The 20,328-nt window shown below is 38.3% G+C and overlaps 1 pseudogene; it reads left to right on the top strand.

Annotated features, from left to right (window-relative positions):
* Positions 1-1,453: 1,453 nt before the first annotated feature.
* On the top strand, positions 1,454-9,678 carry LOC128025362 (tudor domain-containing protein 1-like; annotated as a pseudogene).
* The last annotated feature ends 10,650 nt before the right edge of the window (positions 9,679-20,328 follow it).

Below are 20,328 nucleotides of genomic sequence, written 5' to 3'. Positions count from 1 at the left end.
ATATCCGATGATGCCACACAGTCTCAGAAACACACAGAGGCATACACTCGTCTCTCACCCTCACCATTAATTTAATAAAGATCCCAGATACACTATGTCTGCCTTTTTTATTGCTTACAACCCGCTCCTATATGACAGGCAACATGACCTATACAGCAACACGCAGTTTCACACACACATGTACAAACGCATGCACAGAGCACAAATACCCTACCTACCCGGTCTGCAACAGAAAACTGATAGAAACAGGAATTCTCAACTTATTCTACTTTTTTTTTTTTTCCATACATAATTTGAAAGCAATGTAACAGATTCTGACTGCATATTTTCCTGTGGGTTATGTTGAACAAACTTTGAAATATAACAAAACAAGACCTAACCTACTATTTTTTTTCTGTGCCGTCAAGGGGATTGATGTGTCCAGGAACATCATTTCCAAAAGATAAATAATCTATCCTATGTGAGAAGTTAAGAGCAACTGGAGAAATTAGAGAAACAAATGAATAAAATAATTTGTATGTTTTAATGTCAACATTAGAAAATAACTACATTTCCTTTACATGTGAATTATCTTCAGAAATTTAGAGTCCTCCATCTAGTGAATTTAAGTGAAAGTGAAATTTGTCTTAAAAATAAATGGTTTGTGACTTGACAACTAGATAATTTAATTAAAATATCTGAAATGAATCCAATTAAATAAATTCTGATGCACCTAAAAACAATTACCTTACCTAATAACTGAGTAAAACTTACCTTCATTTTTGATTAATGAAGCAAAATTGGCATGACCTCTGACAGTATCAAATGGTCTATAAGCACAGAATTAACATGCCATTTCTGTTATTTCTTTATAACAGCTACAGTATCACTGTTTACTTGCCTAATGTGTTTTACAACCACTGCCACATTGTGAAATAGCTGCTTTTTCTGGCTAAACAAAACCTAGCAGTTTTCCTTAAAACAAAAGCTGACTGACAGAACTGAATTACTTGAAGAATCTGCAGATGCTTCATCCAGAACTCATAAATAAAGTTTCAGTTAAACAGTTTTAGTTATTGCATTTACAAATTGTCAGAAGAAACCTTTTTCATTTTCATGCAGTTCAAATCTGAATTGCATACATTTTTGAAACATTAGTATAATTGCTTATTTTGTCTTTAACATTTACTTTAAATGTCATTTTAATATACCATATAGATGTTTTATTTTAATCTCCTAATCTATTACTGTAGGGCAGGCTAACTTTTTATTTTTACGTCTATATCTTATCAATAGCTGTGTAGCTTTTATACATTTATAAAAAAAATTATAAAAATAATTAAATATATTTTGTAGCATAGACTTTTACGTTCTCTTAGTAGCCTAAATGTGAAAAGCAGAAAAAAAGGTCCTCACATGCAACACTCTCATAGGATGCCAACTGCCGTAAAACTCCAATGAAGAAGAAGCACAAGAAAGTTCCTCAGCTCGGTCACGTGTAAGGTCTCAGCGAGGTCGTTCAATTGCGCATGCGCCTTTAGTTTTACCGCGCGGTGACCTGCTCCTGTCAAAGTGAGGAACATCCATCATCTCCGCAGTAATATATTCGCCAAAGCTGAAAGGTAACTTACTTGTGTTTATTCATATTACGTATTAAGTATTAGCCACCAAATGTAACAAACTGGAAAGTATAATTGAATAATAAACGAGCTCTGTCGAGTAACCTAGCAAGCCACGTGTAACCAGACCTGGGTTATTCTCACAATCAGTCCGGTCATTTTTACATTCAATTCACTCGATTTTTTTAGTTAGTTCAGTGACTGTAATTTAAGTTTTTATAAAGGAAAGTCATGTAAGAAGCTTATGCTTACTGTATTGATATATTTATACACGCAGATTAGTATTGCGCGAGGACGTGGCCTAACGTGATCCGCACGTTCTTTGAACCATGTCTCAGTGCTTTTGTTTGAGATATAACTTAACGTTACTTATCTGAAGCTCTAATCAAACTCACCTGGACCAACTAATTAATTATGGTCTCTGAGTTCACTTGAAATTTTCAGACAGTTGTAATGTAGCAGAGTTTGAGCTGAAGTCTGCAGGAAGATGGATCTCCAGAAGCTAAATTTGACTAACTTTAGACGTGCATCATCCCAATCACACACACAGTGACCCATGGTACTGATTAACAATGTATCTTACCTCTCAGTAAGACTAAAGAAGAATGAATCGAGCCTTCTCTCAGACCCTGATGAGACCCAATCTCCCTTTGAGGAGACCTGCGACTGGACCGAGTTCACTTGCTCCTAGAAGCCCAGCACCAACTTTTCACGAGCTTGCTCAAGAAAATCTTCTAGCAAGTGACATGCTAGATGGTAGAGTTGAAATGACTTTAAGCATTACTCATGCATGTTGTGAAAAATACAATCTAGATGATTCTTTTTCCCACTTCTTCAGGTCCTATGGGTGATGCCGTTCGAAAGGAGAATGTGTTTTCTGCCAAAAATAGTCTGAATGTATGTATGTGATAACCTCTGTATAAATGTGTAAACTTTATAAGTCAAAATCCTAAATTCAAACTAGTATGTTTTAATTCTTTGACATTGGTTGTATTGTTATATGGATGTATTTGATATATTTTCCACTAAAGGCTTTAAAGGAATAGGTCACCCAAAAAATAAAAATTGTCATCGCTTATTTCCAAACCTGTATGGACTTCTCAATGGGAGCAAGAAACCGTTTAGTTGTCCACATTCTTCAAAATATCTTCTATAGTGTTCAGCAGAAGAATTAAATTCATATACAGTAGGTAGGTTTAGAAGAACTTGAGGGTGAGTACATAACAACAGCATTTTTATATTTGGGTGAACTATCCCTTTTACCTGAAATCAGAGAGCATTCAGTAGTAGTTAAAGAATTACATTATTTTTTCTGCAGTGTGGAGACTTTTTGTCTCCCTCCCAGACAGCAGGGTCTATGGTTGGCCCGCTGGTAAAGCTGTGCAATTACTGCAGTCACCAGGGTAGGTTACTTTGCTCGATTTCAGTCTTCAGCATTTTTTTTAATTTTGCCACACTGCAAAAAAATTTTTTTCTTACACTATTTTGTATTGTTTTCCTGTACAAATATCTAAACATTAAGTCAAGATACATTTATTTGAGAAGGCAATATGCAAATATGTCTTTGTTGGTTTTGATGAGCAGAATGAGTAGAGCAGTGATCGTCAAATCTGGCTCGCGATATCCACTTTCCTTCGAAGGAATTTTTTTTGTGTGCATGTCTTGACAGGCTTTGCAGTGTTGTGTTGCTGGGGTAAAGCCTCTGACAGGAAGTTGGACAGGCGAATGCACTATTGCTGTTCGGCAGTTAATTGCTGGAAAGAGTCTGACTTTCACCGTGTTGGATATCATGAATGATGGAGCTCTGCTTGCGGTAGATGTCCCTCTAAGCACTCTTGGTAGGGCATTCATGGTTCATTCATTGCAGTGGCTGTTTGAAGAGCTTTGTGTGAAACACACAAGGTTTTCAATCTAAATTTGTTTCACAGGTAAATACATGAGCATTTTCCTGATAGAGCAGGGCTATGCCTTAAAGGAGGACGTTCCTGTCAAACCACAAATTGAACATGACATCAGTGAGTTGCTTCTTTATCTTGTCTTTCATGAATTGTTTCACATTATTTAAATTTTTTCAACTCCATCTACTTGAATCTATCTTCAGATTCTTTGATGACAGCATCCTTTGAGAACTTCAAGCGCTTGTCTGGAAGAAAGAATGAGAACTCCGAAGCCAGGCCTCCAGAGTCGTTGACTCAAGGAGTGGGTGACACATTCACTGCTATTGTCACCCACCTCCAGTCTCCCTCAGAGATCCTCTGTCAGAAGCTTGAAAATGCGAGTGAGTTTTCTGCAACTCAATTTTATCTCTGTGTCGTTATTGCTGCATGACATAAGTGCACATAAATCACCGCTTAAAAGTTTGGGGTCTTTAAGTGTTATAAAAAAAAACTGCATTTAAAAGCTACATTTCAGGAAAACAGTTCAATTGCTAATCAAAACTAGGCCAAAAGCTTTTTTTGTTTTATTCTGGGGTGTAAAATAAAATTTTTTTTTGTTTGGGTTCCCCAGATAAAAGTCACAGTCCAGGGGCTAAATATCAAGTTTTTGGGCTCGCTTTAACCCGCGGACACAAAAATCATCCCACATCTAAAGTGTTTAAGTAGCCCAATTCCTAGGCTACACTGCTATATTTATTTGATCAAAACCACAAGAACAACAATTAACAGTCAATGTAATACAATATTAAAATGTGATGCCAAAGTTGAATTTTCTGCTGCATTCTCAGATGATCCTTCAGGAATTATTCAAATATGTTGCTACTGACATATTAAGACAGTTGTGCTGATTAATATTTGTCAAGACTGTTAATTCTCTCTGTTAAGACTGTATAATGTAATGAAATCTCATTACATTATACATTTATTTTACTGTCACTTTTGATCAATTTAATGCATCCTTTGGTGAATAAATGCAGACCCCAGATTTTTAGAAAAAGCTATTTAACATTTGTTGTCACTTTATGCTTTTTTTTATAAAATATATCCTGTAGGTTCAGTGTATGATGTAATTTTCATGTATGTAGGTGTAATCCAGCAGTTGCAGACAAACTTAAGGGAGCACTGCTCAAAAACTCCAGCCAGTGAGAACTTCAGACCTGCACCAGGAACTGTCTGCTGCTCACTATTCTCTGGTCAGTACTGTGTCTTATTTATTTTTTTTCATTTCTTTTTCCTTCCATACTGTTCCTTCACATACATGACTTCTGAAGTGATTTCCATGTGTTACAGAGGACAACCAGTGGTATAGAGCTAAGGTTCTAGCATATTCCTCAGAAGATCGTGTGTGTGTTGGCTACATAGACTTTGGAAACTCTGAGGAAGTCGAGTTATATCGGCTACGACCAATCAGTAATGAGTTGCTGGCTTTGGCAACTCAAGCAATCCCTTGTTCTTTAGCAGGTACAGTGCAATTATTAATTCAGTGATAATTGGCTCAGCATATACAGATTTGCATGCATGCAGACCAATGCCGCTGAGGTGTTGGTTAACATGGGTTATGCTGCCATTGAAAGTGTGGAGACCGAGAAGATTGAACCTACTCAAGCCCCCTTCCCAGAAGTGCCTTGTAAGTGAACAAACCTCTTTTATTAATTTAAGCCATTTCTGAAAAGGATAATTGATGTACATTTCCAAATTTTACCCTAGCCCTCAGTCCACCTGTTGTTGAGAAAATGGAGTGGACTTGTGCTGAACTTCCGTTTGATGGCCAGAAGGTGGAACTGGTAATCAGTAGTCTAAAGAGCATTGATGAATTCTACTGTTATAACTACAGCAAAGCAGGTGCGATTGTCCATCAGTGTTATATTTTCTACTTTGTGGGGCTCATTACGTATACGTTTGTGATTGAAGTATTTTGTGGTTATTTCTGGCAGATGCACATATCCTGACAGAGCTGTCCTATGAGCTCATGAAGCATTGTGAATTGGAGAGCTCTTCCTGTACCCCAACTGTGGGAAAACCGTGTTGTGCTCTCTTCACAGGTGATACTGACTCATCCTTCAGAAGCAAACACCTTGGTCAAAGTAACACCCTTACAATGAAAGTAAACAGAAACAAACCAAAAAGTACACTTTTTTTTTTTTTTTCTGTATTGAATCAAAAAATATATTTTTTCAGGATTCTTTGATAAATAGAAAGTTCAATAGAACAGCATTTATTTGAAATGGAAATCTTTTGTAACACAATACTGTGGAATACTTTACTGTCCGTTTTGATCAAATTGATGCATCCTTGCTAAATTCAAATATAAAAGAATACTAATAATTTTGCCATAAACTATTGTACAGATTTGATTTCCAATATATATTTTTTTTGCTCCCTGTTTGAAGGAGATGCCCGCTGTAACAGGGCCATGATATTAGAAGTGGGTGGAGAGGGTAAGGCCAGAGTTTATTTTGTGGACTATGGGAACTCTTGTGAGGTGGAGGCAGCACATCTAAAGGCCATCACCCCAAGCCTGCTCAAACTGCCTTTCCAAGCAATTCGCTGCTGGCTTGAAGGTTTGTTTCTCTGTTGGTTTCGGTATGGCTATGAATTATTTGAAATGATTTATAGGATCTTTTCCACTGATTAACTGAACTAAGTAAATATTAGGGGTGTAACGATATGCATATTCGTATTGAACCGTTCGGTACGAGGCTTTCGGTTATGTACGCGGTACGCATTATGTACCTAACGGTTCGTTGGACTAATTAATTATGTTTAAAAAAAAAAAAAGTGAAATATAATGATATGCGTTCAACAAGGTAGCCCAATAACCCAAACAACGTAACAGGCAACGCCCCTGACACCCCCGAAGAAGAAAAAAACACCAACTTATGTTTATGTTAGTCTACTCAGTCAGGCGCTCGCTCACTCAGTACGCGCTGAAGGCTCAATGCAAAATAGCCAATGCGTTTAACAGACCAGAAATAGAAGATCCTCCAATAACCAACAGGTCTGGTGTTTGGGTGCACTTTGGATTCCCTGTAAGCTATAATGGTGATGGCAAGAGAGTGGTGGATGAAAAAATAACGGTATGTCGCATCTGCTACATGACAAAAAAAAAAAAAAAAAAAAAAAAACACCAGCGGGAATACTTGAAACATGTTAACTCATTTATGCCGACATCACCTTAGTGTGTAAGTAAGTATCTGGGAAAAAAAGGAGAAACATACACGCAACAAACTATCCCCGCAGCCTTTAAACAGACATTTCCAACTGACTCAAACAGGGCAAAAGACATCACCACGGCGATTGGTAGGCTACACTTAAGTTCCTTCATCTTGGCTGAGCTTTTAACGTTGTTACGGGAAAGGATGGAGCTGATTGGTTAGTTCTTGTCACAGGACCCGCGGTGCGCTTGCGGCATTCTGAAAAGTTGAGATGTTTTACCTACCGAACCGTGACATCAGTGTATCGAACCGAACCGTGAATTTTGTGAACCGTTACACCCCTAGTAAATATGCATTCTCAATATGAAGTGTGTATTCTATATATAATATTGTAAAGGCATTGTATATATGTGTGTGCAGGAGTGGAACCAGTGGAGGGTCAGTGGAATAAAGAGGCAATTCATAAGTTTCAGGCTCTTTGTGCCGGTCAGCCGTTGGGTGGCAGAGTGCTGTCCATCTCTGAGAAGGGTTATGGGGTGGAGTTGGAAAGCACCGGACAAGGCATTGCTGCCATGCTCATCTCTGAGCACCTTGCTAAACCTTATGTACAGGTGAAACAGCCTCCTGTGCAGCCAGATAAACCAACCAGTCAGATTGAGGATCTGCCCACCCTTAAACCCATTGATCAGAGTCCACCTGCTGAAGAGCCTTTAAAAGTGAACAACAAGGGAGCTGCCAATGACACAGAAGTTTCAACCTCAAGTAAGTTAGCATAACTGATGCTGAAACCTTATGTGTATGTATCTTATCAAGTTTAGTAACTGCTATTACTAGCAATATGCAAGTATTTTTTTTATTTATTTGTTTTGTTGTTGTGTATGATAAAATGTTTACTTTCATCTAGTCGGCTCTTTTCCTTTGAACTGGAAAACATTGGAGCTGTCTTGCACTGATACTTTCCAACCAAGGGTGGCAGCGGTGATCAGCCCTAGTCTTTTTTACATAATGAATCCTGGACAAGGTGTGCACTCATAGCAAAGCATTTGAAGCATAAAGTCTAGCTAGACTGACTATCATGGTTATATTATCAGTACTATCATAGCATACTTGACATTCAGCTGATTTTTGTCCTCCCCACAGTGAATGTAGAGGGTCTGAAGGCTGTTATGACTGATGTTGCGAAGTACTGCAGCAAACAGCCAATCCCCAATCAGTGCCACCCTTTACCAGGAGCGGCTTGTTGTGCACAGTTCTCAGGTCAGTTTCACCTTCACCTATGGCTTTTAGACAGAATCATCAACTTTACATGACCTGTAGTGTTATTAATCTGTATGGTAAGTATTTAATATTTTATATTAAAGAAATTTAATAGTATTTGAGAACTTGCAGTTCCTTTCAAAAGTTTGGGTTCAGTAAGATTTTCTTGCTTAATTTATTTCAGTAAGGATAAATTAAGCTGATAAAAATGGTAGTAAAGACTTTTACATTGTTACAATATATATATATATTTTTTCAAATGCTATTATTTTTTTTAATTTATCAAAAATTGTAGCTTGAGCATTATATCAGCATATTATAATTATTAATTAAGGATCATGTGACACTGAAGATTGGAGTAATAGCTGCTAAAAATTCAGCTTTGCCATCACAGCAATAAGTTATTTTAAATGGTAATATTTCACAGTACAACTGTTTTACTTTGTTTTAATCAAAATCCATTAGCATTTCATGATTTGTTAAAAATATAAAGGAATTTCTATGTTACCCATTATGTATTTGTAATGAAACATTCCAAAATAACTATTTAAAAGAATAGGGGAGGACAGACTGCTTTTTGGCGGGAGCTGTCGCCACGGTGAATCATAATATAAGCGCTCCATTGATAATGGCTTTTTATAGTTGTGGTGCACGCACTTAACTCAGAGTCAGTCAATTTAGAGTTGATTAAACCAACTCATTTCAGCTGTTCTGTTACTGAAAACTGAAAAAAAAAAAAAAATTCCATCTCAGGTTAAGTCAGCTCAGAGTTCAAGTTTAAAATCAGGGTTGGTTGAACCTCCTTATAGTGAAACGGCCCCAGGAGTTTGACACCCCTGCAGTAGGCCATCTGGGGATTTTTCGCATACTCTTTTAATAATACTGAGGTTTCAGACATACAACATACTTATTAATTTACCTACTGCTTGAAGGTTGAATTGAAGCATTGCACAGTTGGGCAAATACAAAATATTCTGTTTTAGACTACTGTCCAGGAATGATTTATTTTTCTCATTTGTCACTTTGGATAAAACCCTCTGCTAAATGAACAAACGTAAATGTTCCAGTCTGTCCTAATCAGGGAAAACCTTGAAAAACACAGAATTATGTTGCAACCCTAAACAATAATTTTGGCTTATTAAAATGAGTGGATCCATATATTAAATATGTATTCATTTGCAGACAAACAATAAAACACTACATTTTCCAAACTGCTTGAGTGAGTTTCAGGGATTCTGGAGTGTTTCGGGCCATAAGCAAGCAAAGACCCTGGACACAGAGCCAGTCCATCACATGATACAGTACAGAGAGGAAGCCGTCTTTCTTTCTCTTCACGTCCTGCTCTGCTTTAGCTAGTTTCTCTGGCTTTTACATTTTCTTCCATGCAGGCCAAAAATGTTTTCTGAGTAATTCAAGTAATGTTTGGTATAACAATAATAGTTGATCATTACAACAGCTGACAAAATTACTTTTTGAAAGTAAGTTGTAGTTGTGTCTTTACTCTTTCTTCTCACCTCAGTGTCTATCAAATCATTACACAAGATCCTCCTTTTTCTTTTCTTCCTTCTCCAGAAGTCCACAGGAGGAACGGTGCAGTTCATTCAGTCGTCACTTCCATCAGGACCAACACAAACTACTGAAATCAAATTGAAAACAACACAAACTATTTTTTTCAAGAGACAAGAATATACATGTACACCTTAAAATAAATAAAGACTGTTTATTAATTTATTTTATGGTGAGAGAAAAATAAAACTATGCATCAGTCAAATGGAATTAATATACTATACAAATATGGCCATATAAATATAAATCAAACCTTGCTAAATTTACTTCTTTAAAAAATTTCAAGATTCGTTGAGTTCTGCCGGCTTGTGCTATAGTCGCTCTGTGGAGCCAAGAAAAGCCATCACAACAGCTGTGCACTTCAAAAGGAAGAAACTTCGGTGAACTGAAGATATGATTCAATACAATAATGATTTGTTCACATAAAAGATTCATCCAGCACACAGATTCATTCATGAACCACTAACACAGAGCAGCTCCTAGTGATTCTGGCCTTAACAGACAGCACTATATACATAAACAGATGAGGAATATGTATTTAAACTGTAAACGAGGATGATAATGGTAATAGAGAAGCATATAGTACATGTAACATAGAGCTCATGCTGCTCTAATTGACTTATTGATGACATCAAGTGTTGTTTACATTCAAATGAATCTCAACATTCTATGTCTGTTCAGCAGCTTGAGTTAAAATTTGAAAATCAACACAACTGTTCCTGAAGCTTTGAATCCTGATCAAGCTCTGCTACAAGCTCTTCACAACTTTTCTTGATTCTTTAGCATGGAGCAGCGTCGCTCAAGAAGAACCAGGGCTCGTCCCACACACCTGAGGGGCTTTGTAGTGGAGGGTGCCTCTTCCATTCGAGACCCATGTGAGCTTTCACAGTTGGCAGATGTTACCAGGTTGGACCACTCTTACAGCTGCGTCTCTGCGAAAGCTCGAAGACCCAGAGGTCTGGAGGAGCGCTACCTAAAGAATGCTGCTGTACTTCCTGACATCCGTCCAGCAGCATCAGTCTCTTCAGGGACACCTCTGTGTCAGCAGGAAGAGTCTGTCTCCATTCACGGCTGCAGCGTACAGGGCTACCAGGACATTTACCACTCTGTGGCTGAGCCTGTGATGAAGACACGCCGTGGTCGACGCCTTCCCTACAGCCTTGAGCTGGGACTGAACATTAAGCAGTGTCTGTGGAAGACACTCAACTGCCCCTCACTGGTAGAGACAGAACAGCCTGATGGACGCATCCTGATCACGGAAAGCTTCTCCACAAACAACAGAAGCTTCGCCCCTCAAATTCACGTGGACATCAGTGAAGAGCCCCTGCCTGAGGAGCCCAGAAGAAAGAAGCCCAGACACTGAGTCATCACAGTGTCACATGGAGCTGAAGTATGTAAATACTGTATATAGTTATAGAGTCAGTTTATTTGTAGAGTAAGTTTCAATTGTAAGTTTATAATCTGTAGAGTAAATTTTCAGCACGTTCTGTTTTTTTGCACTTTGCTATATGGTTTTCATGATGTTTTGAGTGTTTGATTTATGCATTTACATGGTTCTGCCAAGGTTCTCTGTGCGGTTGTTAGGATGTTGTTTTGCGGTTGCTGGCCTCCTCCAAGTGTTTTTCGTGCTTCGCTACGTGGCTGTTAGTTATGCGTTATGCGTGGTTGTTAGTAATGAGTGGTTAGTTGATTTGCAGTTGATTTGAACAGTTGGGTTAGAGTAGGTTAGGGTCCCTCACACGGTTTGCAGCTTGACGTGCTGTGAGGGCTTGTGTGCATCAGTGATGCTGAGAGCTACGCCACTGGTACTTCACAACTACTGGTAGGGTCTCCCATAGTGGACAGGTCTCAGCTGAGATGCCAGACGAAGACAAACCACCTGATTCTGGACAGCAGCAGATTGGCCTGATGTTCCTGGCAGAAGATCACGGTCTTACAGGTAAGTTGGAGAGATGTACAGCATATAATATTAATGAATTTAAGTTTTTAATTCATTTTGCAGTCAAATTTGTAAACTTGTAAAATAATTCTTTCAATTTATAATCTGTTGATTATAAATATTTAACCACAATTAATTGCATGGCTTTTCAGAGTTAATCAACATGAATTAAAACTAAACCAAAACAGATAAAACGAAGCATTAAATCAGAAGCTCAAACTATCCTTCAATATATACGTTTTACATTCAGTAGATATAAAATATAAGCAGTTAAATGTGTTTACAAATTTATTTCTAGATTTGTTTTACCATGCCAAAAAAGACACTTCCTGTATCTTATATACACACTAATTAGTTTGAATTATATAATTTGTATAGGCTACAGTGTAGGCTCGTGGGTTTTAAAATAGAGGAGGCACAGTAATTGTATTGGTCAAGGGATCCCTGCCGATTGTTATTATTTGCTAAACCAGTTTAAAATGGCTTTTTGGTGGCTTTTAGACAGAAAACGTAAAGGAAACGACACGCATACAGTAAGACAATATAAATTCGCTTACCTGTCCTATCACTTGAAACAAACAACCACCCCTTCTTCAAATTCTGTGGTATAAAGAGAGCTGCCTGTTGTGCTATTTAATTAGGCCTGCTTCTGTAGCCTATAGTTCTAGCTCCCTTTATTTTTAATTTGTTTATACTGTTTGAATGACATCTGTTGGTGATATCGCTACTCATAAATACTTCGTTAATTATCAGTCCAGCCGCTACGAGAGACATTCAAAGTAAAAGCACGTAATTTACGTTTCTGTGATGATTGGTTGATTTACCAGAAGGGAGGCTAGCCTCCTCTATGATGTTCCATTTCTCAACACTCCTCAGCGCTGACGGAAATGTTACACTGCTTACCATACTGTGATGCAGTGTCCTGGTCAGAACATCAGTGCGACAAGATAAAAACAATAAAACCCATTACATATGACTAATTTGTTTCATCCAGTGGGGACATAATTCCGGGTTATTGTGACTTATACTTTGTTTTAGGCGTTCTGTTGCAACAACATGTCACGTTTACAAAACCATGTCTGCATTTGTAATCGGAGAAATGACAAACAACAAGCACAACTCTACACCAGCGGTTCTCAATTCAAGTCCTTGCTCTCCTTAGCTCTGAATATTTTGCATGTCTCTCTTTGTTAACACACTGAATTCAGATAATCAGCTCATTAGAAGTGAGCTCCGTGCATGAACTGTGTTCCCATTGACATGGTCCCTTCACAGTGTTCAGTGCTCCCTACTCCCTGAGCAGGGGAAATCATTTGAAGTTTACCTCACTTCGGAGCATTCATCAGCTTCTTCACACAGGGACAAGTGTGACATCATATACTGTACCTTTGTAAATAAATATAATTTAAATTCACATCTCGCTCACTTCAATGCACTTCGAATTGAAATTATGGTGGAATATCCTGTGATGTCCACTTTGCAGGGCACTTACGTTCAAACAGAACAAACATCTGAAGAGAAACATACAAAATGTGCAGAGCAGGGGGACACGAGGACTGGAATTGAGAACCATTGCTCTACACTGCTCAAAACTCGCGTCTGAAACATCAGTGTCAAATCCTTTACATATGTAAACATACTTACACAATTAACTCAGCACAATTCATGGAGGGCCAGAGCCCTGCAGAGTTTTGTTCCAACCCTGTCCCAGCACACATACATGTAGTTTTCAAATAAGCCTGAAAGACTTGATTAGTTGGAGCAGGTGTGTTTAAAGGGGTCCTATTTTGCTCTTTTACAAAGTCTTGATTTTGTTTAAGGGGTGTACAAGAACAGGCCCTTATACTAGGTTGTATGAAAAACATCATTACAATACCTCTGTCCCCAGTCTGGCATGAACAGCTCTAATAGTTCCTGTATCAAATGAAGGCCCGCCTTCTGGAATACGAGATGTGCTGTGATTGGTTAGCTGGGCCAGTGTGTGTTGTGATTGGCAGCACTCAGCGCCTGGTCTGAAATGTCCTGCCTCTTACCAAAGCTGCCTGCTGTGAGCTTCAGCCAAAATATTGCATCAAAATCCAATCAATTTGAATGCAATTTTAACGCGGATGATTGTAACCTCTCTCAGCTCGTCTGTCTTGGGAACACTAGCACGTCTCTGACATAGTGATAACACTCGTTGCCTTTTCTAGTGCAGCTCATCCAGTTCTTGTCCCATTTATTGATCTTTGTGATATCACAAATCTCCGAACGTCTGCGTTGTAGTCCAAACGAGTCGTTAGTTGTAGTTTTTGAAAAGTCATTTCTGTTAAATAAAATATCTCCTTTTTAATTGGACTTTGCAGATCTTTTTTTATAAAGTTGAAAAAGTGTGAAAGCATAACAGCACCTCTTTCATTTTGTAAATCTAAACACTGCAGGGCTCTGGCCCTCCAGGGGCCCGTTTCACAAAGGAGGTTAAGTGAAAACTCTGAGTATGTTAACCCTGAAATGAGGAAAACTCTAGGTTTTCTGTTTCAGAATGGGAGGTTAGTCAAACCCGAGAAAGCAGGGTAAGTCAAGCCCATTTCTGAAAGAGAGGTAACTTATACTCCAAGTCAGTTATCGTAGTAACTTACTCTATGAACCTAACCTGGTCAGGAGCAGGTTTTCTTCGGTAAACCAAGAGTTTCTTTCGGTATCCTCCCCCTTTTTAAACACTTCATTAATGCACGCTGGAAAAAGCTCTTCTTACTAAGTAGTTTTTTTTTTCTTCCACACCCCCCCCCCCCCCCCCCCCCCAAGTACAAATATATATTTAAAAAAATTATAAAAGAAACATTGATTGAAGAAAATTCTATAAGATACTTAGTCTTGTTTCCTGGGGAGGGATCTAAATTAAGTGCATTTTACTTGGTAATAAAAATAATCTTAATGCAAATGGAAAAGATTATTCTGAGTGTCTATTACTAAGAGCAAATCTACTGTAGCTCTGGCCTCCCTCGACACATAAGGTTGAATACGACACATTTGAATAACGGCTTCAATGGTGTAGGCAGTAATGTTTTGGGCACGAAAAAACTAGCTTGTAATGCGATTGATTGAGTTAGAGTCAGGCTTTTGCCAACCTTGTTCTTCTCACTTTTCCCATCAAATGTCACATTATAATTTATTTTCGATAAAAATGAACAAAATGTTCTAAAAGTGGAAGTAAAGTGTCTAACGAGTGTTTAATAATGATACAAATATTTATGTTGTAATAAATATAATAATTTAAAATCTGTTATTATTGAATCCTGGTAATGTATAACAATACTGAGGTGCAAATGTATCTGCCAGTATAAAGTATAACTAGCATCTAATTATTATTTACACTTAGCCTGTTGCAAAGAATTGCTACTTTTACATGGTAAATAGAATATATCACGATTTTCACTGTACAATTTTTCTGTAAATAGCATCTAGAATAGGGCTGGGCGATATGGAGCAAAAAATATATCTCGATATATATCGAAAGCGGTCTCGCCCAGGGTGTATTTCAATGTAGAACCGCCACTGCTTGCAAGACAATTTGCTGTGGAGGATAACATTTTATGAAATCAATTTAACAAAAGCATCATTAAAGTATTAGAGAAAGTTTTTTAATACACTTTTGAGTGATTCTGAGAATGGAACATTGATGAATCATGATAAAATTCCAAATGGCTCTAAACATTCATGTTCAAAATTATTCAACCCCCTTTGTGCAGAATCTTTTATTCTTTAAAATCACCAATAAACGCTGTCTGTAAGTGTTTAGAAGCTTCTGTCACCTCTCTACTACAGTTTTGGGCCATTCCACACCTGAAAAAGCTTTCAGATCACTGATAATCTTTGGTTTTCACATTGCCACTGCTTTCTTCAAATTCAACCAGATATTTGAAATGAGAATTAAGCTTGGAGACTGAACAGGTCACTCAAGTACATTCTATGACTGATCCCTGAACCAAGCAGTAGTAGATTTGGGTGTGTACTTGGGGATGACTGGCCTGCAGGAAAGTCCATTGATCATCAGCTTCAGTCTTTGCACCAAAGGCATCACAATTCTTTACAAAATGGCCTGATTACTTCAAAGAATCCATGATGTCCTTCATACAGACATGATTTCCACTTCCTTCTACAGTAAAGAAACTCCATAACAGGACTGATCCACCACCAAGTTTGACGATGGAGATGGTGTTCTTTTGCTTATGAGCTTTGCCATTTTTTGCAGCAGACATACCGCTGATCCATGGGTCCAAAAAGTTCCAGTTTGGTCACATCACTCCATAAAACACTCCTCCAGAGCTCCATAGGTCCACACAAATGAATTTTATCAAGTTCAAGTTGGCTTTTTGTTCTTCTTGATCAAGAGTGGTCTTTATCAAGATGTTTCAACATGAAGGCCATACTTGTCTAGTGTTCTTCTTACACACTGCATTGAAATGGTTTTCCTCCTTTGATCGGGTCATCTTGCAAGTCGTTGGCTGTACATTGTAGGTTTTTTCTCAGTTGCTCTGATTAAACATTTTATGATATTGTGCTTTTTCTTCCACACCCTCAAAGGTTTTCTGGTAAAACACGCTTTAAGCTAAGAAATAAGGTTGAGAGCTGTGTCTCTAGGAACTTTCAATGTCTTGGAAATCATCATATAGCCTTAGCCTTTCTAAAGTAATACAATATTTCTTCTCATTTGCTTTTGTGAGATCTCTGTTGACATTTTTGCTACTCAACTTCAATACATGCATGGGCCAAACTGTATGTGTAACAGCTCAAGCTAATTCTGCTTTTAATAGAGTTTCTAAAGGCTTAATTATGTTTTGAGACTGTTTTATTCCCCACCATGCAAATAAGTGATTTAAAAACAGCAATGTTGAATAGGGGTTGAATAATTATGACATAGCAGTATTATTAAAAAATCTTATGACTCAAAAGTATTACATTATATATTGACAATATTACTTTTAATATGCCAGTGAACTGTTATAGATAAAAAATGTATTTTATCCTGGATCTTCAGAAAAGCTTGTACTGTATTTGTAAAGTACTGCAGTCTCTATGGGGTTGAATAATTTTGAACACAACTGTATGTTAATTCCACTTAGTGTAAATAGCCACTGCCGTATTTTTCTTACTCTATTGGCAGATCATTTGTAAAATAAGAAAATTGCACTTAAAATATTATTATTATTATATATATATTTTTTTTTTGCCCATGAGATACCATAAAATGATTAGCTATAAGTTCATTAATCTAACCTTCTGCCAGTTTTATAACAGTGATATTATAACAGTGATAAGAATTACATTTGTATTGAGTCTGAACTCTGAAGTATGCAGACAGCTTTTTGGCGGGAGCTCTCGCCATGGTGAATCCTAATATCTGCGCATCATTGATAATGGCTTTTTATAGTTGTGGTGCATACGCTTAAGTCAATCAATTTAGAGTTGATTAAACCAACTCATTTCAGCTGTTCTGTAACTGAAAACTCAGATTTTTTTTCTATCTCAGGGTAAGTCAGCTCAGAGTTCAAGTTTAAAATCAGGGTTGGTTGAACCTCCTTAGTGAAACGGGCCCCAGGAGTTTGACACCCCTGCAGTTGTCCGTCTGGGGATTTTTTGCATACTCTTTTAATAATACTGAGGTTTCAGGCATACTTACAACATACTTATTAATTTACCTACTGCTTGAAGCTTGAATTGAAGCATTGCACAGTTGGGCAAATACAAAATATTCTGGTTTAGACTACTGTCCAGGAATGATTTATGTTTCTCATTTGTCACTTTGGATCAAACCCTCTGCTAAATGAACACATGTACAGTATTGTTCAAAATAATAGCAGTACAATGTGACTAACCAGAATAATCAAGGTTTTTCGTATATTTTTTTATTGCTACGTGGCAAACAAGTTACCAGTAGGTTCAGTAGATTCTCAGAAAACAAATGAGACCCAGCATTCATGATATGCACGCTCTTAAGGCTGTGCAATTGGGCAATTAGTTGAATTAGTTGAAAGGGGTGTCTTCAAAAAAATAGCAGTGTGGCATTCAATCACTGAGGTCATCAATTTTGTGAAGAAACAGGTATGAATCAGGTGGCCCCTATTTAAGGATGAAGCCAACACTTGTTGAACATGCATTTGAAAGCTGAGGAAAATGGGTCGTTCAAGACATTGTTCAGAAGAACAGCGTACTTTGATTAAAAAGTTGATTAGAGAGGGGAAAACCTATAAAGAGGTGCAAAAAATGATAGGCTGTTCAGCTAAAATGATCTCCAATGCCTTAAAATGGAGAGCAAAACCAGAGAGACGTGGAAGAAAACGGAAGACAACCATCAAAATGGATAGAAGAATAACCAGAATGGCAAAGGCTCAGCCAATGATCACCTCCAGGATGATCAAAGACAGTCTGGAGTTACCTGTAAGTACTGTGACAGTTAGAAGACGTCTGTGTGAAGCTAATCTATTTTCAAGAATCCCCCGCAAAGTCCCTCTGTTAAAAAAAAAGGCATGTGCAGAAGAGGTTACAATTTGCCAAAGAACACATCAACTGGCCTAAAGAGAAATGGAGGAACATTTTGTGGACTGATGAGAGTAAAATTGTTCTTTTTGGGTCCAAGGGCCACAGGCAGTTTGTGAGACGACCCCCAAACTCTGAATTCAAGCCACAGTACACAGTGAAGACAGTGAAGCATGGAGGTGCAAGCATCATGATATGGGCATGTTTCTCCTACTATGGTGTTGGGCCTATTTATCGCATACCAGGGATCATGGATCAGTTTGCATATGTTAAAATACTTGAAGAGGTCATGTTGCCCTATGCTGAAGAGGGCATGCCCTTGAAATGGTTGTTTCAACAAGACAATGACCCAAAACACACTAGTAAACGGGCAAAGTCTTGGTTCCAAACCAACAAAATTAATGTTATGGAGTGGCCAGCCCAATCTCCAGACCTTAATCCAATTGAGAACTTGTGGGGTGATATCAAAAATGCTGTTTCTGAAGCAAAACCAAGAAATGTGAATGAATTGTGGAATGTTGTTAAAGAATCATGGAGTGGAATAACAGCTGAGAGGTGCCACAAGTTGGTTGACTCCATGCCACACAGATGTCAAGCAGTTTTAAAAAACTGTGGTCATACAACTAAATATTAGTTTAGTGATTCACAGGATTGCTAAATCCCAGAAAAAAAAAATGTTTGTACAAAATAGTTTTGAGTTTGTGCAGTCAAAGGTAGACACTGCTATTTTTTTTAACACACCCCTTTCAACTAATTGCCCAATTGCACAGCCTTAAGAGCGTGCATATCATGAATGCTGGGTCTTGTTTGTTTTCTGACAATCTACTGAACCTACTGGTAACTTGTTTGCCACGTAGCAATAAAAAATATACTAAAAACCTTGATTATTCTGGTTAGTCACATTGTACTGCTATTATTTTGAACAATACTGTACATAAACAGATGAGGAGTATGTATTTAAACTGTAAATGAGGATGATAATGGTAATAGAGAAGCATATAGTACATGTAACATAGAGCTCATGCTGCTCTAATTGACTTATTGATGACATCAAGTGTTGTTTACGTTCAAATGAATCTCAACATTCTATGTCTGTTCAGCAGCTTGAGTTGATATTTGAAAATCAACACCACTGTTCCTGAAGCTTTGAATCTTGATCAAGCTCTGCTACAAGCTCTTCACAACTCTACAATTTGGTGAGTCTCAGTAGTTTGTTGAGTTTGTGAAGTTTTTCTTGATTCATTAGCATGGATCAGCGTCGCTCAAGAAGAACCAGGGCTCGTCCCACACACCTGAGGGGCTTTGTAGTGGAGGGTGCCTCTTCCATTCGAGACCCATGTGAGCTTTCACAGTTGGCAGATGTTATCAGGTTGGACCACTCTTACAGCTGCGTCTCTGCAAAAGCTCGAAGACCCAGAGATCTGGAGGAGCGCTACCTAAAGAATGCTGCTGTCCTTCCTGACATCCGTCCAGCAGCATCAGTCTCTTCAGGGACACCTCTGTGTCAGCAGGAAGAGTCTGTCTCCATTCACGGCTGCAGCGTACAGGGCTACCAGGACATTTACCACTCTGTGGCTGAGCCTGTGATGAAGACACGCCGTGGTCGACACCTTCCCTACAGCCTTGAGCTGGGACTGAACATTAAGCAGTGTCTGTGGAAGACACTCAACTGCCCCTCACTGGTAGAGACAGAACAGCCTGATGGACGCATCCTGATCACGGAAAGCTTCTCCACAAACAACAGAAGCTTCGCCCCTCAAATTCACGTGGACATCAGTGAAGAGCCCCTGCCTGAGGAGCCCAGAAGAAAGAAGCCCAGACACTGAGTCATCACAGTGTCACATGGAGCCGAAGTATGTAAATACTGTATATAGTTATAGAGTCAGTTTATTTGTAGAATAAGTTTCATTTGTAAGTTTATAATCTTTGGAGTAAATTTTCAGCACATGTCCTGTTTTTTTTTTTTTTTTTTTGCACTTTGCTATATGGTTTTCATGATGTTTTGAGTGTTTTTTATGCATTCACGTGGTTCTGTCAAGGTTCTCTGTGCGGTTGTTAGGATGTTGTTTTGCGGTTGCTGGCCTCCTCCAAGTGTTTTTTGTGCTTTGCTACATGGTTGTTAGTTATGTTTTATGCGTGGTTGTTAGTATGAGTGGTTAGTTGATTTGCAGTTGATTTGAACAGTTGGGTTAGAGTAGGTTAGGGTCCCTCACATGGTTTGCAGCTTGACGTGCTGTGAGGGCTTGTGTGCATCAGTGATGCTGAGAGCTACGCCACTGGTACTTCACAACTACTGGTAGGGTCTCCCATAGTGGACAGGTCTCAGCTGAGATGCCAGACGAAGACAAACCACCTGATTC

Source organism: Carassius gibelio, chromosome A12 (genome assembly GCF_023724105.1).
Source record: "Carassius gibelio isolate Cgi1373 ecotype wild population from Czech Republic chromosome A12, carGib1.2-hapl.c, whole genome shotgun sequence".
Lineage (NCBI taxonomy): Eukaryota > Metazoa > Chordata > Actinopteri > Cypriniformes > Cyprinidae > Carassius > Carassius gibelio.
Note: the sequence above shows the minus strand (reverse complement) of the source record. Positions and strands in the feature narration are given on the sequence as shown.